Source organism: Oryzias latipes, chromosome 6, assembly GCF_053564925.1.
Source record: "Oryzias latipes strain Hd-rR chromosome 6, Olatipes_Hd-rR_3.1".
Classification (NCBI taxonomy): domain Eukaryota; kingdom Metazoa; phylum Chordata; class Actinopteri; order Beloniformes; family Adrianichthyidae; genus Oryzias; species Oryzias latipes.
Window position 1 is genome coordinate 10685640 of NC_136242.1, and position 23655 is coordinate 10709294.

General features: G+C 43.1%; 18 non-coding genes and 3 pseudogenes across 18 annotated transcripts; all 21 read right to left on the reverse strand.

The window, feature by feature from the left end:
• Window positions 1-539: 539 nt before the first annotated feature.
• Window positions 540-730, reverse strand: LOC144992745 (U2 spliceosomal RNA). Its single transcript, XR_013656813.1, has one exon. It is a non-coding gene; the product is annotated as a U2 spliceosomal RNA (small nuclear RNA).
• A 678-nt stretch (window positions 731-1408) lies between these two features.
• Window positions 1409-1599, reverse strand: LOC144992771 (U2 spliceosomal RNA). Its single transcript, XR_013656837.1, has one exon. It is a non-coding gene; the product is annotated as a U2 spliceosomal RNA (small nuclear RNA).
• A 682-nt stretch (window positions 1600-2281) lies between these two features.
• Window positions 2282-2472, reverse strand: LOC144992675 (U2 spliceosomal RNA). The gene has a single exon (XR_013656744.1). It is a non-coding gene; the product is annotated as a U2 spliceosomal RNA (small nuclear RNA).
• Window positions 2473-3154: 682 nt separating this feature from the next.
• On the reverse strand, window positions 3155-3345 carry LOC144992698 (U2 spliceosomal RNA). The gene has a single exon (XR_013656767.1). It is a non-coding gene; the product is annotated as a U2 spliceosomal RNA (small nuclear RNA).
• Window positions 3346-4027: 682 nt separating this feature from the next.
• Window positions 4028-4218, reverse strand: LOC144992676 (U2 spliceosomal RNA). Its single transcript, XR_013656745.1, has one exon. It is a non-coding gene; the product is annotated as a U2 spliceosomal RNA (small nuclear RNA).
• Window positions 4219-4900: 682 nt separating this feature from the next.
• On the reverse strand, window positions 4901-5091 carry LOC144992677 (U2 spliceosomal RNA). Its single transcript, XR_013656746.1, has one exon. It is a non-coding gene; the product is annotated as a U2 spliceosomal RNA (small nuclear RNA).
• Window positions 5092-5773: 682 nt separating this feature from the next.
• Window positions 5774-5964, reverse strand: LOC144992678 (U2 spliceosomal RNA). Its single transcript, XR_013656747.1, has one exon. It is a non-coding gene; the product is annotated as a U2 spliceosomal RNA (small nuclear RNA).
• Window positions 5965-6646: 682 nt separating this feature from the next.
• On the reverse strand, window positions 6647-6837 carry LOC144992679 (U2 spliceosomal RNA). Its single transcript, XR_013656748.1, has one exon. It is a non-coding gene; the product is annotated as a U2 spliceosomal RNA (small nuclear RNA).
• A 677-nt stretch (window positions 6838-7514) lies between these two features.
• On the reverse strand, window positions 7515-7705 carry LOC144992773 (U2 spliceosomal RNA). The gene has a single exon (XR_013656838.1). It is a non-coding gene; the product is annotated as a U2 spliceosomal RNA (small nuclear RNA).
• A 682-nt stretch (window positions 7706-8387) lies between these two features.
• Window positions 8388-8578, reverse strand: LOC144992746 (U2 spliceosomal RNA). Its single transcript, XR_013656814.1, has one exon. It is a non-coding gene; the product is annotated as a U2 spliceosomal RNA (small nuclear RNA).
• Window positions 8579-9256: 678 nt separating this feature from the next.
• Window positions 9257-9447, reverse strand: LOC144992680 (U2 spliceosomal RNA). Its single transcript, XR_013656749.1, has one exon. It is a non-coding gene; the product is annotated as a U2 spliceosomal RNA (small nuclear RNA).
• A 682-nt stretch (window positions 9448-10129) lies between these two features.
• On the reverse strand, window positions 10130-10320 carry LOC144992681 (U2 spliceosomal RNA). Its single transcript, XR_013656750.1, has one exon. It is a non-coding gene; the product is annotated as a U2 spliceosomal RNA (small nuclear RNA).
• Window positions 10321-11002: 682 nt separating this feature from the next.
• On the reverse strand, window positions 11003-11193 carry LOC144992682 (U2 spliceosomal RNA). The gene has a single exon (XR_013656751.1). It is a non-coding gene; the product is annotated as a U2 spliceosomal RNA (small nuclear RNA).
• Window positions 11194-11875: 682 nt separating this feature from the next.
• On the reverse strand, window positions 11876-12066 carry LOC144992683 (U2 spliceosomal RNA). Its single transcript, XR_013656752.1, has one exon. It is a non-coding gene; the product is annotated as a U2 spliceosomal RNA (small nuclear RNA).
• Window positions 12067-12749: 683 nt separating this feature from the next.
• Window positions 12750-12930, reverse strand: LOC144992919 (U2 spliceosomal RNA; annotated as a pseudogene).
• A 3015-nt stretch (window positions 12931-15945) lies between these two features.
• On the reverse strand, window positions 15946-16066 carry LOC144992935 (U2 spliceosomal RNA; annotated as a pseudogene).
• A 682-nt stretch (window positions 16067-16748) lies between these two features.
• LOC144992774 (U2 spliceosomal RNA) lies at window positions 16749-16939 on the reverse strand. The gene has a single exon (XR_013656839.1). It is a non-coding gene; the product is annotated as a U2 spliceosomal RNA (small nuclear RNA).
• A 682-nt stretch (window positions 16940-17621) lies between these two features.
• Window positions 17622-17812, reverse strand: LOC144992730 (U2 spliceosomal RNA). The gene has a single exon (XR_013656798.1). It is a non-coding gene; the product is annotated as a U2 spliceosomal RNA (small nuclear RNA).
• Window positions 17813-18494: 682 nt separating this feature from the next.
• On the reverse strand, window positions 18495-18685 carry LOC144993005 (U2 spliceosomal RNA). The gene has a single exon (XR_013657033.1). It is a non-coding gene; the product is annotated as a U2 spliceosomal RNA (small nuclear RNA).
• Window positions 18686-19367: 682 nt separating this feature from the next.
• On the reverse strand, window positions 19368-19558 carry LOC144992685 (U2 spliceosomal RNA). Its single transcript, XR_013656754.1, has one exon. It is a non-coding gene; the product is annotated as a U2 spliceosomal RNA (small nuclear RNA).
• Window positions 19559-20232: 674 nt separating this feature from the next.
• On the reverse strand, window positions 20233-20411 carry LOC144992898 (U2 spliceosomal RNA; annotated as a pseudogene).
• Window positions 20412-23655: the final 3244 nt, after the last annotated feature.

Below are 23655 nucleotides of genomic sequence, written 5' to 3' on the forward strand. Positions count from 1 at the left end.
AAGCAGCCAGTCAGTAGGAAACACTGTCTTGTATACACACCTATGTCGGTTCTAGAATGTAGGTCGTATGAATTCACAAATATCCATATTTGGATCATTTTTCACGTATACATTTAGAGACACAAATTAACCGTAGACACACAAACAGTTGAAGAAAACTTGACTCATAGGCTTTATGCTGACTGCATTCAAGTGGATTGAATTTAGCCTTCTAGGGTGTTTTGTGTCACTGATGTGGTACCTTTGAACAACAGCATTGAATGAACACAGCCCCTCCACTACATCAAAAGTTGCATGCTGACGCTGATGCAAAACCTTTAACTTGATGACTTTGAGGACCATGCCCCCTCCACTGCATCAAACGTTTGGCCGTGGATGATGTCATCCATGCCCTGCTGCAACAGCAGACTCCTTGAGAGTGCTGTGACTTGCAAACAGTGTTACAGTCTGGCAGAATTTAATTTCACCTAAACAGTCGTTTTAACATTAATCAAGCACTACCAGCTGGACTAAAAACTTTTTCTTTGTACCAATTTAAAGATGTGGGCACTGTTCCCAGAAACACTGCAATACTGGGTCAATGCATGGAGTGAATAGAGCAAGCTCCACCTTCACATCCGTTCTTCAAAAATCGGCTTAATACGTTGTCCTCCACTGGAGGACATATCAGATATTAAACTGATAAGAACAGATACTACACTTGATCTTAGCCATAAGGCCGAGAAGCGATAACCACTTCACTGCCAATGAGAGCAACTCTTGCAGCAGGACACTGGACTCATGGACGCCTGTTAATAGGTGGGACTTGGTGACCCACCTCAAATCCCAGCTCCCCACAAAAGCTTCACATGTCCTGATGTGAATGAAAAAAGCAGCCAGTCAGTAGGAAACACTGTCTTGTATACACACCTATGTCGGTTCTAGAATGTAGGTCGTATGAATTCACAAATATCCATATTTGGATCATTTTTCACGTATACATTTAGAGACACAAATTAACCGTAGACACACAAACAGTTGAAGAAAACTTGACTCATAGGCTTTATGCTGACTGCATTCAAGTGGATTGAATTTAGCCTTCTAGGGTGTTTTGTGTCACTGATGTGGTACCTTTGAACAACAGCATTGAATGAACACAGCCCCTCCACTACATCAAAAGTTGCATGCTGACGCTGATGCAAAACCTTTAACTTGATGACTTTGAGGACCATGCCCCCTCCACTGCATCAAACGTTTGGCCGTGGATGATGTCATCCATGCCCTGCTGCAACAGCAGACTCCTTGAGAGTGCTGTGACTTGCAAACAGTGTTACAGTCTGGCAGAATTTAATTTCACCTAAACAGTCGTTTTAACATTAATCAAGCACTACCAGCTGGACTAAAAACTTTTTCTTTGTACCAATTTAAAGATGTGGGCACTGTTCCCAGAAACACTGCAATACTGGGTCAATGCATGGAGTGAATAGAGCAAGCTCCACCTTCACATCCGTTCTTCAAAAATCGGCTTAATACGTTGTCCTCCACTGGAGGACATATCAGATATTAAACTGATAAGAACAGATACTAAACTTGATCTTAGCCAAAAGGCCGAGAAGCGATAACTAACCACTTCACTGCCAATGAGAGCAAGTCTTGCAGCAGGACACTGGACTCATGGACGCCTGTTAATAGGTGGGACTTGGTGACCCACCTCAAATCCCAGCTCCCCACAAAAGCTTCACATGTCCTGATGTGAATGAAAAAAGCAGCCAGTCAGTAGGAAACACTGTCTTGTATACACACCTATGTCGGTTCTAGAATGTAGGTCGTATGAATTCACAAATATCCATATTTGGATCATTTTTCACGTATACATTTAGAGACACAAATTAACCGTAGACACACAAACAGTTGAAGAAAACTTGACTCATAGGCTTTATGCTGACTGCATTCAAGTGGATTGAATTTAGCCTTCTAGGGTGTTTTGTGTCACTGATGTGGTACCTTTGAACAACAGCATTGAATGAACACAGCCCCTCCACTACATCAAAAGTTGCATGCTGACGCTGATGCAAAACCTTTAACTTGATGACTTTGAGGACCATGCCCCCTCCACTGCATCAAACGTTTGGCCGTGGATGATGTCATCCATGCCCTGCTGCAACAGCAGACTCCTTGAGAGTGCTGTGACTTGCAAACAGTGTTACAGTCTGGCAGAATTTAATTTCACCTAAACAGTCGTTTTAACATTAATCAAGCACTACCAGCTGGACTAAAAACTTTTTCTTTGTACCAATTTAAAGATGTGGGCACTGTTCCCAGAAACACTGCAATACTGGGTCAATGCATGGAGTGAATAGAGCAAGCTCCACCTTCACATCCGTTCTTCAAAAATCGGCTTAATACGTTGTCCTCCACTGGAGGACATATCAGATATTAAACTGATAAGAACAGATACTACACTTGATCTTAGCCAAAAGGCCGAGAAGCGATAACTAACCACTTCACTGCCAATGAGAGCAACTCTTGCAGCAGGACACTGGACTCATGGACGCCTGTTAATAGGTGGGACTTGGTGACCCACCTCAAATCCCAGCTCCCCACAAAAGCTTCACATGTCCTGATGTGAATGAAAAAAGCAGCCAGTCAGTAGGAAACACTGTCTTGTATACACACCTATGTCGGTTCTAGAATGTAGGTCGTATGAATTCACAAATATCCATATTTGGATCATTTTTCACGTATACATTTAGAGACACAAATTAACCGTAGACACACAAACAGTTGAAGAAAACTTGACTCATAGGCTTTATGCTGACTGCATTCAAGTGGATTGAATTTAGCCTTCTAGGGTGTTTTGTGTCACTGATGTGGTACCTTTGAACAACAGCATTGAATGAACACAGCCCCTCCACTACATCAATAGTTGCATGCTGACGCTGATGCAAAACCTTTAACTTGATGACTTTGAGGACCATGCCCCCTCCACTGCATCAAACGTTTGGCCGTGGATGATGTCATCCATGCCCTGCTGCAACAGCAGACTCCTTGAGAGTGCTGTGACTTGCAAACAGTGTTACAGTCTGGCAGAATTTAATTTCACCTAAACAGTCGTTTTAACATTAATCAAGCACTACCAGCTGGACTAAAAACTTTTTCTTTGTACCAATTTAAAGATGTGGGCACTGTTCCCAGAAACACTGCAATACTGGGTCAATGCATGGAGTGAATAGAGCAAGCTCCACCTTCACATCCGTTCTTCAAAAATCGGCTTAATACGTTGTCCTCCACTGGAGGACATATCAGTTATTAAACTGATAAGAACAGATACTACACTTGATCTTAGCCAAAAGGCCGAGAAGCGATAACTAACCACTTCACTGCCAATGAGAGCAACTCTTGCAGCAGGACACTGGACTCATGGACGCCTGTTAATAGGTGGGACTTGGTGACCCACCTCAAATCCCAGCTCCCCACAAAAGCTTCACATGTCCTGATGTGAATGAAAAAAGCAGCCAGTCAGTAGGAAACACTGTCTTGTATACACACCTATGTCGGTTCTAGAATGTAGGTCGTATGAATTCACAAATATCCATATTTGGATCATTTTTCACGTATACATTTAGAGACACAAATTAACCGTAGACACACAAACAGTTGAAGAAAACTTGACTCATAGGCTTTATGCTGACTGCATTCAAGTGGATTGAATTTAGCCTTCTAGGGTGTTTTGTGTCACTGATGTGGTACCTTTGAACAACAGCATTGAATGAACACAGCCCCTCCACTACATCAAAAGTTGCATGCTGACGCTGATGCAAAACCTTTAACTTGATGACTTTGAGGACCATGCCCCCTCCACTGCATCAAACGTTTGGCCGTGGATGATGTCATCCATGCCCTGCTGCAACAGCAGACTCCTTGAGAGTGCTGTGACTTGCAAACAGTGTTACAGTCTGGCAGAATTTAATTTCACCTAAACAGTCGTTTTAACATTAATCAAGCACTACCAGCTGGACTAAAAACTTTTTCTTTGTACCAATTTAAAGATGTGGGCACTGTTCCCAGAAACACTGCAATACTGGGTCAATGCATGGAGTGAATAGAGCAAGCTCCACCTTCACATCCGTTCTTCAAAAATCGGCTTAATACGTTGTCCTCCACTGGAGGACATATCAGATATTAAACTGATAAGAACAGATACTACACTTGATCTTAGCCAAAAGGCCGAGAAGCGATAACTAACCACTTCACTGCCAATGAGAGCAACTCTTGCAGCAGGACACTGGACTCATGGACGCCTGTTAATAGGTGGGACTTGGTGACCCACCTCAAATCCCAGCTCCCCACAAAAGCTTCACATGTCCTGATGTGAATGAAAAAAGCAGCCAGTCAGTAGGAAACACTGTCTTGTATACACACCTATGTCGGTTCTAGAATGTAGGTCGTATGAATTCACAAATATCCATATTTGGATCATTTTTCACGTATACATTTAGAGACACAAATTAACCGTAGACACACAAACAGTTGAAGAAAACTTGACTCATAGGCTTTATGCTGACTGCATTCAAGTGGATTGAATTTAGCCTTCTAGGGTGTTTTGTGTCACTGATGTGGTACCTTTGAACAACAGCATTGAATGAACACAGCCCCTCCACTACATCAAAAGTTGCATGCTGACGCTGATGCAAAACCTTTAACTTGATGACTTTGAGGACCATGCCCCCTCCACTGCATCAAACGTTTGGCCGTGGATGATGTCATCCATGCCCTGCTGCAACAGCAGACTCCTTGAGAGTGCTGTGACTTGCAAACAGTGTTACAGTCTGGCAGAATTTAATTTCACCTAAACAGTCGTTTTAACATTAATCAAGCACTACCAGCTGGACTAAAAACTTTTTCTTTGTACCAATTTAAAGATGTGGGCACTGTTCCCAGAAACACTGCAATACTGGGTCAATGCATGGAGTGAATAGAGCAAGCTCCACCTTCACATCCGTTCTTCAAAAATCGGCTTAATACGTTGTCCTCCACTGGAGGACATATCAGATATTAAACTGATAAGAACAGATACTACACTTGATCTTAGCCAAAAGGCCGAGAAGCGATAACTAACCACTTCACTGCCAATGAGAGCAACTCTTGCAGCAGGACACTGGACTCATGGACGCCTGTTAATAGGTGGGACTTGGTGACCCACCTCAAATCCCAGCTCCCCACAAAAGCTTCACATGTCCTGATGTGAATGAAAAAAGCAGCCAGTCAGTAGGAAACACTGTCTTGTATACACACCTATGTCGGTTCTAGAATGTAGGTCGTATGAATTCACAAATATCCATATTTGGATCATTTTTCACGTATACATTTAGAGACACAAATTAACCGTAGACACACAAACAGTTGAAGAAAACTTGACTCATAGGCTTTATGCTGACTGCATTCAAGTGGATTGAATTTAGCCTTCTAGGGTGTTTTGTGTCACTGATGTGGTACCTTTGAACAACAGCATTGAATGAACACAGCCCCTCCACTACATCAAAAGTTGCATGCTGACGCTGATGCAAAACCTTTAACTTGATGACTTTGAGGACCATGCCCCCTCCACTGCATCAAACGTTTGGCCGTGGATGATGTCATCCATGCCCTGCTGCAACAGCAGACTCCTTGAGAGTGCTGTGACTTGCAAACAGTGTTACAGTCTGGCAGAATTTAATTTCACCTAAACAGTCGTTTTAACATTAATCAAGCACTACCAGCTGGACTAAAAACTTTTTCTTTGTACCAATTTAAAGATGTGGGCACTGTTCCCAGAAACACTGCAATACTGGGTCAATGCATGGAGTGAATAGAGCAAGCTCCACCTTCACATCCGTTCTTCAAAAATCGGCTTAATACGTTGTCCTCCACTGGAGGACATATCAGATATTAAACTGATAAGAACAGATACTACACTTGATCTTAGCCAAAAGGCCGAGAAGCGATAACTAATCACTTCACTGCCAATGAGAGCAACTCTTGCAGCAGGACACTGGACTCATGGACGCCTGTTAATAGGTGGGACTTGGTGACCCACCTCAAATCCCAGCTCCCCACAAAAGCTTCACATGTCCTGATGTGAATGAAAAAAGCAGCCAGTCAGTAGGAAACACTGTCTTGTATACACACCTATGTCGGTTCTAGAATGTAGGTCGTATGAATTCACAAATATCCATATTTGGATCATTTTTCACGTATACATTTAGAGACACAAATTAACCGTAGACACACAAACAGTTGAAGAAAACTTGACTCATAGGCTTTATGCTGACTGCATTCAAGTGGATTGAATTTAGCCTTCTAGGGTGTTTTGTGTCACTGATGTGGTACCTTTGAACAACAGCATTGAATGAACACAGCCCCTCCACTACATCAAAAGTTGCATGCTGACGCTGATGCAAAACCTTTAACTTGATGACTTTGAGGACCATGCCCCCTCCACTGCATCAAACGTTTGGCCGTGGATGATGTCATCCATGCCCTGCTGCAACAGCAGACTCCTTGAGAGTGCTGTGACTTGCAAACAGTGTTACAGTCTGGCAGAATTTAATTTCACCTAAACAGTCGTTTTAACATTAATCAAGCACTACCAGCTGGACTAAAAACTTTTTCTTTGTACCAATTTAAAGATGTGGGCACTGTTCCCAGAAACACTGCAATACTGGGTCAATGCATGGAGTGAATAGAGCAAGCTCCACCTTCACATCCGTTCTTCAAAAATCGGCTTAATACGTTGTCCTCCACTGGAGGACATATCAGATATTAAACTGATAAGAACAGATACTACACTTGATCTTAGCCAAAAGGCCGAGAAGCGATAACCACTTCACTGCCAATGAGAGCAACTCTTGCAGCAGGACACTGGACTCATGGACGCCTGTTAATAGGTGGGACTTGGTGACCCACCTCAAATCCCAGCTCCCCACAAAAGCTTCACATGTCCTGATGTGAATGAAAAAAGCAGCCAGTCAGTAGGAAACACTGTCTTGTATACACACCTATGTCGGTTCTAGAATGTAGGTCGTATGAATTCACAAATATCCATATTTGGATCATTTTTCACGTATACATTTAGAGACACAAATTAACCGTAGACACACAAACAGTTGAAGAAAACTTGACTCATAGGCTTTATGCTGACTGCATTCAAGTGGATTGAATTTAGCCTTCTAGGGTGTTTTGTGTCACTGATGTGGTACCTTTGAACAACAGCATTGAATGAACACAGCCCCTCCACTACATCAAAAGTTGCATGCTGACGCTGATGCAAACCTTTAACTTGATGACTTTGAGGACCATGCCCCCTCCACTGCATCAAACGTTTGGCCGTGGATGATGTCATCCATGCCCTGCTGCAACAGCAGACTCCTTGAGAGTGCTGTGACTTGCAAACAGTGTTACAGTCTGGCAGAATTTAATTTCACCTAAACAGTCGTTTTAACATTAATCAAGCACTACCAGCTGGACTAAAAACTTTTTCTTTGTACCAATTTAAAGATGTGGGCACTGTTCCCAGAAACACTGCAATACTGGGTCAATGCATGGAGTGAATAGAGCAAGCTCCACCTTCACATCCGTTCTTCAAAAATCGGCTTAATACGTTGTCCTCCACTGGAGGACATATCAGATATTAAACTGATAAGAACAGATACTAAACTTGATCTTAGCCAAAAGGCCGAGAAGCGATAACTAACCACTTCACTGCCAATGAGAGCAAGTCTTGCAGCAGGACACTGGACTCATGGACGCCTGTTAATAGGTGGGACTTGGTGACCCACCTCAAATCCCAGCTCCCCACAAAAGCTTCACATGTCCTGATGTGAATGAAAAAAGCAGCCAGTCAGTAGGAAACACTGTCTTGTATACACACCTATGTCGGTTCTAGAATGTAGGTCGTATGAATTCACAAATATCCATATTTGGATCATTTTTCACGTATACATTTAGAGACACAAATTAACCGTAGACACACAAACAGTTGAAGAAAACTTGACTCATAGGCTTTATGCTGACTGCATTCAAGTGGATTGAATTTAGCCTTCTAGGGTGTTTTGTGTCACTGATGTGGTACCTTTGAACAACAGCATTGAATGAACACAGCCCCTCCACTACATCAAAAGTTGCATGCTGACGCTGATGCAAAACCTTTAACTTGATGACTTTGAGGACCATGCCCCCTCCACTGCATCAAACGTTTGGCCGTGGATGATGTCATCCATGCCCTGCTGCAACAGCAGACTCCTTGAGAGTGCTGTGACTTGCAAACAGTGTTACAGTCTGGCAGAATTTAATTTCACCTAAACAGTCGTTTTAACATTAATCAAGCACTACCAGCTGGACTAAAAACTTTTTCTTTGTACCAATTTAAAGATGTGGGCACTGTTCCCAGAAACACTGCAATACTGGGTCAATGCATGGAGTGAATAGAGCAAGCTCCACCTTCACATCCGTTCTTCAAAAATCGGCTTAATACGTTGTCCTCCACTGGAGGACATATCAGATATTAAACTGATAAGAACAGATACTACACTTGATCTTAGCCATAAGGCCGAGAAGCGATAACCACTTCACTGCCAATGAGAGCAACTCTTGCAGCAGGACACTGGACTCATGGACGCCTGTTAATAGGTGGGACTTGGTGACCCACCTCAAATCCCAGCTCCCCACAAAAGCTTCACATGTCCTGATGTGAATGAAAAAAGCAGCCAGTCAGTAGGAAACACTGTCTTGTATACACACCTATGTCGGTTCTAGAATGTAGGTCGTATGAATTCACAAATATCCATATTTGGATCATTTTTCACGTATACATTTAGAGACACAAATTAACCGTAGACACACAAACAGTTGAAGAAAACTTGACTCATAGGCTTTATGCTGACTGCATTCAAGTGGATTGAATTTAGCCTTCTAGGGTGTTTTGTGTCACTGATGTGGTACCTTTGAACAACAGCATTGAATGAACACAGCCCCTCCACTACATCAAAAGTTGCATGCTGACGCTGATGCAAAACCTTTAACTTGATGACTTTGAGGACCATGCCCCCTCCACTGCATCAAACGTTTGGCCGTGGATGATGTCATCCATGCCCTGCTGCAACAGCAGACTCCTTGAGAGTGCTGTGACTTGCAAAAAGTGTTACAGTCTGGCAGAATTTAATTTCACCTAAACAGTCGTTTTAACATTAATCAAGCACTACCAGCTGGACTAAAAACTTTTTCTTTGTACCAATTTAAAGATGTGGGCACTGTTCCCAGAAACACTGCAATACTGGGTCAATGCATGGAGTGAATAGAGCAAGCTCCACCTTCACATCCGTTCTTCAAAAATCGGCTTAATACGTTGTCCTCCACTGGAGGACATATCAGATATTAAACTGATAAGAACAGATACTACACTTGATCTTAGCCAAAAGGCCGAGAAGCGATAACTAACCACTTCACTGCCAATGAGAGCAACTCTTGCAGCAGGACACTGGACTCATGGACGCCTGTTAATAGGTGGGACTTGGTGACCCACCTCAAATCCCAGCTCCCCACAAAAGCTTCACATGTCCTGATGTGAATGAAAAAAGCAGCCAGTCAGTAGGAAACACTGCCTTGTATACACACCTATGTCGGTTCTAGAATGTAGGTCGTATGAATTCACAAATATCCATATTTGGATCATTTTTCACGTATACATTTAGAGACACAAATTAACCGTAGACACACAAACAGTTGAAGAAAACTTGACTCATAGGCTTTATGCTGACTGCATTCAAGTGGATTGAATTTAGCCTTCTAGGGTGTTTTGTGTCACTGATGTGGTACCTTTGAACAACAGCATTGAATGAACACAGCCCCTCCACTGCATCAAAAGTTGCATGCTGACGCTGATGCAAAACCTTTAACTTGATGACTTTGAGGACCATGCCCCCTCCACTGCATCAAACGTTTGGCCGTGGATGATGTCATCCATGCCCTGCTGCAACAGCAGACTCCTTGAGAGTGCTGTGACTTGCAAACAGTGTTACAGTCTGGCAGAATTTAATTTCACCTAAACAGTCGTTTTAACATTAATCAAGCACTACCAGCTGGACTAAAAACTTTTTCTTTGTACCAATTTAAAGATGTGGGCACTGTTCCCAGAAACACTGCAATACTGGGTCAATGCATGGAGTGAATAGAGCAAGCTCCACCTTCACATCCGTTCTTCAAAAATCGGCTTAATACGTTGTCCTCCACTGGAGGACATATCAGATATTAAACTGATAAGAACAGATACTACACTTGATCTTAGCCAAAAGGCCGAGAAGCGATAACTAACCACTTCACTGCCAATGAGAGCAACTCTTGCAGCAGGACACTGGACTCATGGACGCCTGTTAATAGGTGGGACTTGGTGACCCACCTCAAATCCCAGCTCCCCACAAAAGCTTCACGTGTCCTGATGTGAATGAAAAAAGCAGCCAGTCAGTAGGAAACACTGTCTTGTATACACACCTATGTCGGTTCTAGAATGTAGGTCGTATGAATTCACAAATATCCATATTTGGATCATTTTTCACGTATACATTTAGAGACACAAATTAACCGTAGACACACAAACAGTTGAAGAAAACTTGACTCATAGGCTTTATGCTGACTGCATTCAAGTGGATTGAATTTAGCCTTCTAGGGTGTTTTGTGTCACTGATGTGGTACCTTTGAACAACAGCATTGAATGAACACAGCCCCTCCACTACATCAAAAGTTGCATGCTGACGCTGATGCAAAACCTTTAACTTGATGACTTTGAGGACCATGCCCCCTCCACTGCATCAAACGTTTGGCCGTGGATGATGTCATCCATGCCCTGCTGCAACGGCAGACTCCTTGAGAGTGCTGTGACTTGCAAACAGTGTTACAGTCTGGCAGAATTTAATTTCACCTAAACAGTCGTTTTAACATTAATCAAGCACTACCAGCTGGACTATAAACTTTTTCTTTGTACCAATTTAAAGATGTGGGCACTGTTCCCAGAAACACTGCAATACTGGGTCAATGCATGGAGTGAATAGAGCAAGCTCCACCTTCACATCCGTTCTTCAAAAATCGGCTTAATACGTTGTCCTCCACTGGAGGACATATCAGATATTAAACTGATAAGAACAGATACTACACTTGATCTTAGCCAAAAGGCCGAGAAGCGATAACTAACCACTTCACTGCCAATGAGAGCAACTCTTGCAGCAGGACACTGGACTCATGGACGCCTGTTAATAGGTGGGACTTGGTGACCCACCTCAAATCCCAGCTCCCCACAAAAGCTTCACATGTCCTGATGTGAATGAAAAAAGCAGCCAGTCAGTAGGAAACACTGTCTTGTATACACACCTATGTCGGTTCTGGAATGTAGGTCGTATGAATTCACAAATATCCATATTTGGATCATTTTTCACGTATACATTTAGAGACACAAATTAACCGTAGACACACAAACAGTTGAAGAAAACTTGACTCATAGGCTTTATGCTGACTGCATTCAAGTGGATTGAATTTAGCCTTCTAGGGTGTTTTGTGTCACTGATGTGGTACCTTTGAACAACAGCATTGAATGAACACAGCCCCTCCACTACATCAAAAGTTGCATGCTGACGCTGATGCAAAACCTTTAACTTGATGACTTTGAGGACCATGCCCCCTCCACTGCATCAAACGTTTGGCCGTGGATGATGTCATCCATGCCCTGCTGCAACAGCAGACTCCTTGAGAGTGCTGTGACTTGCAAACAGTGTTACAGTCTGGCAGAATTTAATTTCACCTAAACAGTCGTTTTAACATTAATCAAGCACTACCAGCTGGACTAAAAACTTTTTCTTTGTACCAATTTAAAGATGTGGGCACTGTTCCCAGAAACACTGCAATACTGGGTCAATGCATGGAGTGAATAGAGCAAGCTCCACCTTCACATCCGTTCTTCAAAAATCGGCTTAATACGTTGTCCTCCACTGGAGGACATATCAGATATTAAACTGATAAGAACAGATACTACACTTGATCTTAGCCAAAAGGCCGAGAAGCGATAACTAACCACTTCACTGCCAATGAGAGCAAGTCTTGCAGCAGGACACTGGACTCATGGACGCCTGTTAATAGGTGGGACTTGGTGACCCACCTCAAATCCCAGCTCCCCACAAAAGCTTCACATGTCCTGATGTGAATGAAAAAAGCAGCCAGTCAGTAGGAAACACTGTCTTGTATACACACCTATGTCGGTTCTAGAATGTAGGTCGTATGAATTCACAAATATCCATATTTGGATCATTTTTCACGTATACATTTAGAGACACAAATTAACCGTAGACACACAAACAGTTGAAGAAAACTTGACTCATAGGCTTTATGCTGACTGCATTCAAGTGGATTGAATTTAGCCTTCTAGGGTGTTTTGTGTCACTGATGTGGTACCTTTGAACAACAGCATTGAATGAACACAGCCCCTCCACTACATCAATAGTTGCATGCTGACGCTGATGCAAAACCTTTAACTTGATGACTTTGAGGACCATGCCCCCTCCACTGCATCAAACGTTTGGCCGTGGATGATGTCATCCATGCCCTGCTCCAACAAGCAGACTCCTTGAGAGTGCTGTGACTTGCAAACAGTGTTACAGTCTGGCAGAATTTAATTTCACCTAAACAGTCGTTTTAACATTAATCAAGCACTACCAGCTGGACTAAAAACTTTTTCTTTGTACCAATTTAAAGATGTGGGCACTGTTCCCAGAAACACTGCAATACTGGGTTAATGCATGGAGTGAATAGAGCAAGCTCCACCTTCACATCCGTTCTTCAAAAATCGGCTTAATACGTTGTCCTTAACTGGAGGACATATCAGATATTAAACTGATAAGAACAGATTTTTTTTTTTTTTTTTTTAAAGTTTATTTAGTTATTCAGGTACAACTGCAATGGTCAGAATGTTTCTATTGCCATTAGGCAAGTTTTTCCTGAGTCTTGGAGTGAGGCACCGGTGATCCTCCAGTCATCTTCTTTTCAGCATTTTCTGGATCTTTTCAGTGTGGCGCTCAGAGGAGGTCCTCCCCTTTGTGCTCCTTTCCAGCTGCCTTTTCCGGAGAGTCAGACCATCGCTGCTTTGACCTTTATCCTGTGGGACTCCAGCTCCTCCCATCCGAATGGGCGACAAGGCGATTCTTCTTTGTGGATGTGTTCATGGCCTGCCGCCTGCAGTCATGGCAAGGTGTACCGTTGCTGCGGCCAATCGAATCACACCCACGGGGGGGGATCTGCCTGTGCTTTCTCACCAGCAAATTCCTGGAAGTCCACATGGCGTCTTTTATGGCGGCTAGGGAGAGCCATTGTAATGTAGTGCATTCAGCGTTCTGATCTGAGCATTGCCTCCTCCCATAGAGCACTAGTTGTGCTGTAAGATCTTCCTTTGCTGGCAAGTACGGGAAGCCGGAGGAGCCAGCTGTCGCCCACTGGTCTACAGCAGCACTGCACTCCCAGAACAGGTGCCTCACCGTCTCTGGCGCGCCACAACCTGGACGGGGGCAAAGAGGAATTCTGGACATGCCCCGGGAGTGCATAACAGTCCTGACCGGGAGAACCTCATGAGCCACCATCCACGACAGATCTTTCAGCCGGTTGGGAAGAAGAGGATGGTTCACCAGGTACCAGACTCTCTTTGACTCCTCTTCTCCAAATCCCCTTACTCGACACACAGGTCTTTGCTCCTGTATGGAAGAAATAAGCAGTCTGTGATTTGTCAGTGCATCCCTGTTTGATCCTTCCAAGTTGAATTTCTGAAGAAAGATTTGTATTTCTTTGTAGTTTTTGTTTAGCGTGAAAGACATTGGAATTCTCAGATCAATGTTTCCTAGACCTAACTTTTTAACATAGACTCCCATCCAAAATCTAACCAATGCAGCTGTCTTTACGCTTTTAGATTTGCCCACAATATGCTTGGTGTGCAAGCTGATATAGTGCGCTCCGAGAAAAGGGTACAGGTCCGGTACACCCTTACCCCCTTTTTCTTTTGGGCTTTTCATTATTTCTCTTTTTAGTCTTTCCCATTTGGAGTTCCACAAAAAATAGAACATTTCTCGTTCTAAGGTTCTCCTGACTCTTAGTGGTGGCATAAATACTGAGCTGATTAACAGAAATAAAGGGAGGATTACTGCTTTCAAGACCAGAACCTTCCCCTCCATTGTTAGCTTTCTTGTTGACCAAAAGCCTAGTCTTTGTCGCACTTTTGAAACTACCTCTGGCCAGTTATTTCCTCCCTCGCCTTCTTTGTCAAACCATACTCCCAAGATTTTCTGGTTATTTGAGGTCACCTGCAGAGAAAGACTCTCCGTTTCAGTATGTGTCCATGGTCCATAAAATTGGATTTTGGTCTTGTGTCTGTTCAATTTTGCTCCAGAAGCTTGACCATACCACTCGGTCAGTTCCAGTGCCCTGGTTATCGACCGGCTGTCTGCACATATAATATTGATGTCATCCATATATAAAAGGCACTTCACATCGAGGCCGCCAGTACCTGGTATGTGAAGACCTTGAATGTATCCGTCTGTCCTTAATATCTGTGCCAAGGGTTCTATGCAGAGAATATATAGTAACGCTGACAAAGGGCAACCTTGTCGCACACCAGAGTTAATGTTAACTTTCTTTGTTAAAAGACCATTCACAGCTACTTTGCTGGAGATGTTTTTGTAGAGCAATTTTATCCATCTGACAAAACGTTCCGGGAGGCCAAGTCTTGCCAACAACGCAAACAGGTACTGATGGGATACGCGATCAAAAGCTTTTTCAAAGTCCAAATTCATTATTGCCAAGCGGTTTGACCTGTCTTTAGAGAGGCTGATCAAGTCTCTTATGAGAATGAGATGGTCCGTGATTTTGCGTCCAGGTATGGCACAAACCTGATCCTGATGAACCAGGTCCTCTAGGCAAGATGTTAGTCTTGTGGCAAGGAGTTTGCTGAAAAGTTTACAATCCACATTAAGTAAGGAAATGGGTCTCCAATTCTTTAAGTCTGTCTTTTCTTTGGTTTTGTAGATTAATGTTACTATGCCGGTCCTAAAACTGTCAGGTAATTGGTCCAGGTTTTCAAATTCTGTGAACAATGTTAACATATCTGGTGCTAATAAGTCCCAAAAGGTCAAGTAGAACTCCACAGGGAGCCCATCCATCCCTGGTGATTTTCCTTTCTCAAAGGAAGTCAGACACTTGGTCAGTTCTGTCACTGTTAAATCCTGGACTAACTTCTCAAAATTTGTGTTTAGACAATGGGTGTGCTCCACTTTAGTCAGAATGTCATGTAAGGCTTCTTCATTTAGCAATTTAGTGCTATATAGTTCTCTGTAATAGTCTTCAAGGGTCGTGAGTAATTCTTCTGTGGTTTGGGTTAGGGAGCCATCTCCTTTCTGGAGAGTTACCATGGTGTCAGTTTTACTGATGACTTTCTTAAAGAAAAAACGTGTACACTTTTCCCCCTCTTCTATCTCTCGTTCTCTGCTTCTAATAATGGCTCCTTTACTAACTTTCTCTGTTAATTCCATCATTTCTTTTTTTACGTCTTTAATTTCTTCATTAAAATCCATCCCTTGTTTATTTAAATTGTAGTACCTTTGTAAGCGCCTCTGGAGGTCAGTCGTGCGTCTTTTATCTTTTGCTTTTCCCTTTCTGCCTGCTGTTTTAAAGAAGCTCTGAGTTCTTTTTTTAACCATCTCCCACCAGGGAGCTCTAAAAGTATACAGGTCCTGTAGTGTTTGCCATCCCCTGTATAGTTCTTTGTATTCTTCCACAAGATCTTCCTGCTCTAAAAGTGAGCAGTTTAGTTTACAGAGACCTTTCCCTGGTGTTACACTCAGATTTAACTCAGCTGTGCACGTCAACATGTGGTGGTCTGAAAAAAAGACTGGGGTAAGTGTGGCATTTATGGGGAGACAATCTCTGGTAAACACATAATCTATACGTGATGCTACAGAGTTGTCCCCACTGAACCAAGTGATAAGAACAGATACTACACTTGATCTTAGCCAAAAGGCCGAGAAGCGATAACTAACCACTTCACTGCCAATGAGAGCAACTCTTGCAGCAGGACACTGGACTCATGGACGCCTGTTAATAGGTGGGACTTGGTGACCCACCTCAAATCCCAGCTCCCCACAAAAGCTTCACATGTCCTGATGTGAATGAAAAAAGCAGCCAGTCAGTAGGAAACACTGTCTTGTATACACACCTATGTCGGTTCTAGAATGTAGGTCGTATGAATTCACAAATATCCATATTTGGATCATTTTTCACGTATACATTTAGAGACACAAATTAACCGTAGACACACAAACAGTTGAAGAAAACTTGACTCATAGGCTTTATGCTGACTGCATTCAAGTGGATTGAATTTAGCCTTCTAGGGTGTTTTGTGTCACTGATGTGGTACCTTTGAACAACAGCATTGAATGAACACAGCCCCTCCACTACATCAAAAGTTGCATGCTGACGCTGATGCAAAACCTTTAACTTGATGACTTTGAGGACCATGCCCCCTCCACTGCATCAAACGTTTGGCCGTGGATGATGTCATCCATGCCCTGCTGCAACAGCAGACTCCTTGAGAGTGCTGTGACTTGCAAACAGTGTTACAGTCTGGCAGAATTTAATTTCACCTAAACAGTCGTTTTAACATTAATCAAGCACTACCAGCTGGACTAAAAACTTTTTCTTTGTACCAATTTAAAGATGTGGGCACTGTTCCCAGAAACACTGCAATACTGGGTCAATGCATGGAGTGAATAGAGCAAGCTCCACCTTCACATCCGTTCTTCAAAAATCGGCTTAATACGTTGTCCTCCACTGGAGGACATATCAGATATTAAACTGATAAGAACAGATACTAAACTTGATCTTAGCCAAAAGGCCGAGAAGCGATAACTAACCACTTCACTGCCAATGAGAGCAACTCTTGCAGCAGGACACTGGACTCATGGACGCCTGTTAATAGGTGGGACTTGGTGACCCACCTCAAATCCCAGCTCCCCACAAAAGCTTCACATGTCCTGATGTGAATGAAAAAAGCAGCCAGTCAGTAGGAAACACTGTCTTGTATACACACCTATGTCGGTTCTAGAATGTAGGTCGTATGAATTCACAAATATCCATATTTGGATCATTTTTCACGTATACATTTAGAGACACAAATTAACCGTAGACACACAAACAGTTGAAGAAAACTTGACTCATAGGCTTTATGCTGACTGCATTCAAGTGGATTGAATTTAGCCTTCTAGGGTGTTTTGTGTCACTGATGTGGTACCTTTGAACAACAGCATTGAATGAACACAGCCCCTCCACTACATCAAAAGTTGCATGCTGACGCTGATGCAAAACCTTTAACTTGATGACTTTGAGGACCATGCCCCCTCCACTGCATCAAACGTTTGGCCGTGGATGATGTCATCCATGCCCTGCTGCAACAGCAGACTCCTTGAGAGTGCTGTGACTTGCAAACAGTGTTACAGTCTGGCAGAATTTAATTTCACCTAAACAGTCGTTTTAACATTAATCAAGCACTACCAGCTGGACTAAAAACTTTTTCTTTGTACCAATTTAAAGATGTGGGCACTGTTCCCAGAAACACTGCAATACTGGGTCAATGCATGGAGTGAATAGAGCAAGCTCCACCTTCACATCCGTTCTTCAAAAATCAGCTTAATACGTTGTCCTCCACTGGAGGACATATCAGATATTAAACTGATAAGAACAGATACTACACTTGATCTTAGCCAAAAGGCCGAGAAGCGATAACTAACCACTTCACTGCCAATGAGAGCAACTCTTGCAGCAGGACACTGGACTCATGGACGCCTGTTAATAGGTGGGACTTGGTGACCCACCTCAAATCCCAGCTCCCCACAAAAGCTTCACATGTCCTGATGTGAATGAAAAAAGCAGCCAGTCAGTAGGAAACACTGCCTTGTATACACACCTATGTCGGTTCTAGAATGTAGGTCGTATGAATTCACAAATATCCATATTTGGATCATTTTTCACGTATACATTTAGAGACACAAATTAACCGTAGACACACAAACAGTTGAAGAAAACTTGACTCATAGGCTTTATGCTGACTGCATTCAAGTGGATTGAATTTAGCCTTCTAGGGTGTTTTGTGTCACTGATGTGGTACCTTTGAACAACAGCATTGAATGAACACAGCCCCTCCACTACTTCAAAAGTTGCATGCTGACGCTGATGCAAAACCTTTAACTTGATGACTTTGAGGACCATGCCCCCTCCACTGCATCAAACGTTTGGCCGTGGATGATGTCATCCATGCCCTGCTGCAACAGCAGACTCCTTGAGAGTGCTGTGACTTGCAAACAGTGTTACAGTCTGGCAGAATTTAATTTCACCTAAACAGTCGTTTTAACATTAATCAAGCACTACCAGCTGGACTGAAAACTTTTTCTTTGTACCAATTTAAAGATGTGGGCACTGTTCCCAGAAACACTGCAATACTGGGTCAATGCATGGAGTGAATAGAGCAAGCTCCACCTTCACATCCGTTCTTCAAAAATCGGCTTAATAGGTTGTCCTCCACTGGAGGACATATCAGATATTAAACTGATAAGAACAGATACTACACTTGATCTTAGCCAAAAGGCCGAGAAGCGATAACTAACCACTTCACTGCCAATGAGAGCAACTCTTGCAGCAGGACACTGGACTCATGGACGCCTGTTAATAGGTGGGACTTGGTGACCCACCTCAAATCCCAGCTCCCCACAAAAGCTTCACGTGTCCTGATGTGAATGAAAAAAGCAGCCAGTCAGTAGGAAACACTGTCTTGTATACACACCTATGTCGGTTCTAGAATGTAGGTCGTATGAATTCACAAATATCCATATTTGGATCATTTTTCACGTATACATTTAGAGACACAAATTAACCGTAGACACACAAACAGTTGAAGAAAACTTGACTCATAGGCTTTATGCTGACTGCATTCAAGTGGATTGAATTTAGCCTTCTAGGGTGTTTTGTGTCACTGATGTGGTACCTTTGAACAACAGCATTGAATGAACACAGCCCCTCCACTACATCAAAAGTTGCATGCTGACGCTGATGCAAAACCTTTAACTTGATGACTTTGAGGACCATGCCCCCTCCACTGCATCAAACGTTTGGCCGTGGATGATGTCATCCATGCCCTGCTGCAACAGCAGACTCCTTGAGAGTGCTGTGACTTGCAAACAGTGTTACAGTCTGGCAGAATTTAATTTCACCTAAACAGTCGTTTTAACATTAATCAAGCACTACCAGCTGGACTAAAAACTTTTTCTTTGTACCAATTTAAAGATGTGGGCACTGTTCCCAGAAACACTGCAATACTGGGTCAATGCATGGAGTGAATAGAGCAAGCTCCACCTTCACATCCGTTCTTCAAAAATCGGCTTAATACGTTGTCCTCCACTGGAGGACATATCAGATATTAAACTGATAAGAACAGATACTACACTTGATCTTAGCCAAAAGGCCGAGAAGCGATAACTAACCACTTCACTGCCAATGAGAGCAACTCTTGCAGCAGGACACTGGACTCATGGACGCCTGTTAATAGGTGGGACTTGGTGACCCACCTCAAATCCCAGCTCCCCACAAAAGCTTCACATGTCCTGATGTGAATGAAAAAAGCAGCCAGTCAGTAGGAAACACTGTCTTGTATACACACCTATGTCGGTTCTAGAATGTAGGTCGTATGAATTCACAAATATCCATATTTGGATCATTTTTCACGTATACATTTAGAGACACAAATTAACCGTAGACACACAAACAGTTGAAGAAAACTTGACTCATAGGCTTTATGCTGACTGCATTCAAGTGGATTGAATTTAGCCTTCTAGGGTGTTTTGTGTCACTGATGTGGTACCTTTGAACAACAGCATTGAATGAACACAGCCCCTCCACTACATCAAAAGTTGCATGCTGACGCTGATGCAAAACCTTTAACTTGATGACTTTGAGGACCATGCCCCCTCCACTGCATCAAACGTTTGGCCGTGGATGATGTCATCCATGCCCTGCTGCAACAGCAGACTCCTTGAGAGTGCTGTGACTTGCAAACAGTCTGGCAGAATTTAATTTCACCTAAACAGTCGTTTTAACATTAATCAAGCACTACCAGCTGGACTAAAAACTTTTTCTTTGTACCAATTTAAAGATGTGGGCACTGTTCCCAGAAACACTGCAATACTGGGTCAATGCATGGAGTGAATAGAGCAAGCTCCACCTTCACATCCGTTCTTCAAAAATCGGCTTAATACGTTGTCCTCCACTGGAGGACATATCAGATATTAAACTGATAAGAACAGATTTTTTTTTTTTTTATAAAAGTTTATTTATTCAGGTACAACTGCAAAGGTCAGAATGTTTCAAATGGTGTTAAGCCGTTATTTCCCTGAGTCTTGGAGTGAGGCACCGGTGGCCCTCCAGTCATCTTCTTGTAGGCATTTTAAGGATCTTTGTGTGGTGCTCAGAGGAGGTCCACCCCTTTGTGCTCCTCCACACCTGCCTTTGCCGGAGAGCCAGGCCGTCGCTGCTTTGACCTTTATCCTGTAGGACTCCAGCTCCTCCCATCCGAATGGGCGACAAGGCGATTCTTTTTTGTGGATGTGTTCATGGCCTGCCGCCTGCAGTCATGGCAAGGTGTACCGTTGCTGCGGCCAATCGAATCACACCCACGGGGGGGATCTGCCTGTGCTTTCTCACCAGCAAATTCCTGGAAGTCCACATGGCGTCTTTTATGGCGGCTAGGGAGAGCCATTGTGATGCAGTGCATTCAGCCTTCCGAACTGAGATTGGCCTCCTCCCATAGAGCACTAGTTGTGCTGTAAGGTCTTCCATTGCTGGCAAGTACGGGAAGCCGGAGGAGCTAGCTGTCGCCCACTGGTCTACAGCAGCACTGCACTCCCAGAACAGGTGCCTCACCGTCTCTGGCGCGCCACAACCTGGACGGGGGCAAAGTGGATTTCTGGACATGCCCCGGGAGTGCATAACGGTCCTGACCGGGAGAACCTCATGAGCCACCATCCACGACAGATCTTTCAGCCGGTTGGGAAGAAGAGGATGGTTCACCAGGTACCAGACTCTCTTCGACTCCTCTGCTTCAAAACCTCGCACCCGGCAAATGGGCGCTTGCTCCTGTGCAGAAGAAATAAGCAGTCTATGATTTATCAGTTTAGCCCTGTTTGATCCTTCCAAGTTGAATTTCTGAAGAAAGATTTGTATTTCTCTGTAGTTTTTGTTTAAGGTGAAGGACATTGGGGTTCTCAGATCAATGTTTCCCAGACCTAACTTTTTAACATAGACTCCCATCCAAAATCTGACCAGTGCAGCTGTCCTCACGTTTTTAGTATCGCCCACAATATGCTTGATATGCAAGCTGGTATAGCGCGCTCCAAGAAAAAGATACAGGTCCGGTACACCCTTACCCCCTTTTTCTTTTGGGCTTTTCAATATTTCTCTTTTCAGCCTTTCCCATTTAGAATTCCACAAAAAATGGAACATTTCTCGTTCCAAGGTTCTCCTGACTCTAAATGGTGGCATAAACACTGAGCTAATTAACAAAAATAAAGGGAGGATTACCGCTTTCAAAACCAGAACTTTCCCCTCCATTGTTAGCTTTCTTGTTGACCAAAAGCCCAGTCTTTGTCGCACTTTTGAAACTACTTCTGGCCAGTTATTTCCACCCTCGCCCTCTTTGTCAAACCACACTCCCAAGATTTTCTGATTATTTGAGGTCACCTGCAAGGATAAGCTTTCCGTTTCAGTCTGTGTCCATGGTCCATAAAATTGAAACTTGGTCTTATGTCTGTTTAGTTTTGCTCCAGAAGCTTGACCATACCACTCGGTCAGTTCCAGTGCTCTGGTTATTGACCGGCTGTCTGCACTTATAATATTGATGTCGTCCATATATAAAAGGCACTTCACATCAAGGCCTCCAGTCCCTGGTATGTGAAGACCTTTGATGTATCCGTCTGTCCTCAATATCTGTGCCAGAGGTTCTACGCAGAGAATATACAGTAGGGCTGACAAAGGGCAACCTTGTCGCACACCAGAACCAATGTTAACTTTCTTTGTTAAAAGACCATTTACAGCCACTCTACTGGTGATGTTTTTGTAGAGCAATTTTATCCATCTGATAAAGCGTTCTGGGAGACCAAGTCTTCCTAGCAGCAAAAACAGGTACTGATGGGATACACGATCAAAGGCTTTTTCAAAATCCAGATTCATTATTGCCAAACGGTTTTTCCTATCTTTACAGAGACTGATCAAGTCTCTTATGAGAGTGAGATGATCCGTTATTTTCCGTCCAGGTATGGCACAAACCTGATCCTGATGCACCAGGTCCTCTAGACAAGGTGTTAGTCTGGAAGCAAGAAGTTTGCTGAAGAGTTTACAGTCCACATTGAGTAAGGAAATGGGTCTCCAATTCTTTAAGTCTGTCTTTTCTTTGGTTTTGTAAATCAATTTTACGATGCCAGTCCTGAAACTGTCAGGTAACTGGTCCACGTTTTCAAATTCTGTGAACAAAGTTAACATGTCTGGTGCTAATACGTCCCAAAAGGTCAGATAGAACTCCACAGGGAGCCCATCCTTACCTGGCGATTTCCTTTTCTCAAAGGCTGTCAGACACTTGGTCAATTCTGTCACAGATAAATCCTGGGTTAACGTCTCAAAATTTGAGTTTAGTTGAGTTTGTTCCACTTTAGTCAGAATGTCATGTAAAACATCTTCGTTTAACATTTTAGTGCGATATAGTTCGTTGTAATAGTCTTCAAGGGTCGTAAGTACCTCTTCTGTGGTTTGGGTGAAGGAGCCATCTCCTTTTTGGAGAGTTACCATGGTGTCAGTTTTACTGATGACTTTCTTAAAGAAAAAACGTGTACATTTTTCCCCCTCTTCTATCTCTCGTTCTCTGCTTCTAATAATGGCTCCTTTACTAGCTTTCTCTGTTAATTCCATCATTTCTTTTTTTATGTCTTTAATTTCTTCATTAAAGTCCATCCCTTGGTTATTTAAATTGTAGTACCTTTGTAAGCGCCTCTGGAGGTCAGTCATGCATCTTTTATCTTTTGCTTTTCCCTTTCTACCAGCTGTTTTAAAGAAGCTCTGAGTTCTTTTTTTAACCATCTCCCACCAAGGGGCCCTCAAAGTATACAGGTCTTGCAGTGTTTGCCATCCCTTGTACAGTTCTTTGTACTCTGCCACGACATCTTCCTGCTCTAAAAGTGAGCAGTTTAGCTTCCAGAGACCTTTCCCTGGTGTTACACTCAGTTTTAACTCAACTGTACACGTTAGCATGTGGTGGTCTGAGAAAAAGGCTGGGGTAAGTGTGGCATTTATGGGGGGACAGTCTCTAGTGAACACATAATCTATGCGTGATGCGACAGAGTTGTCCCAATTGGACCAAGTAAACCCATCATTGATCAAATGTAGAGTTTTATAACAGTCAGTCAGCCTAAAATCCTGAACCATACGCCTTAGCAAATGAGATGTTTTATCCAATTTATAAAATGTCCCAGTTTTATTTCGGTCTGTCCTGCTTAGTATGCAGTTAAAGTCCCCTACCATTATGAACGG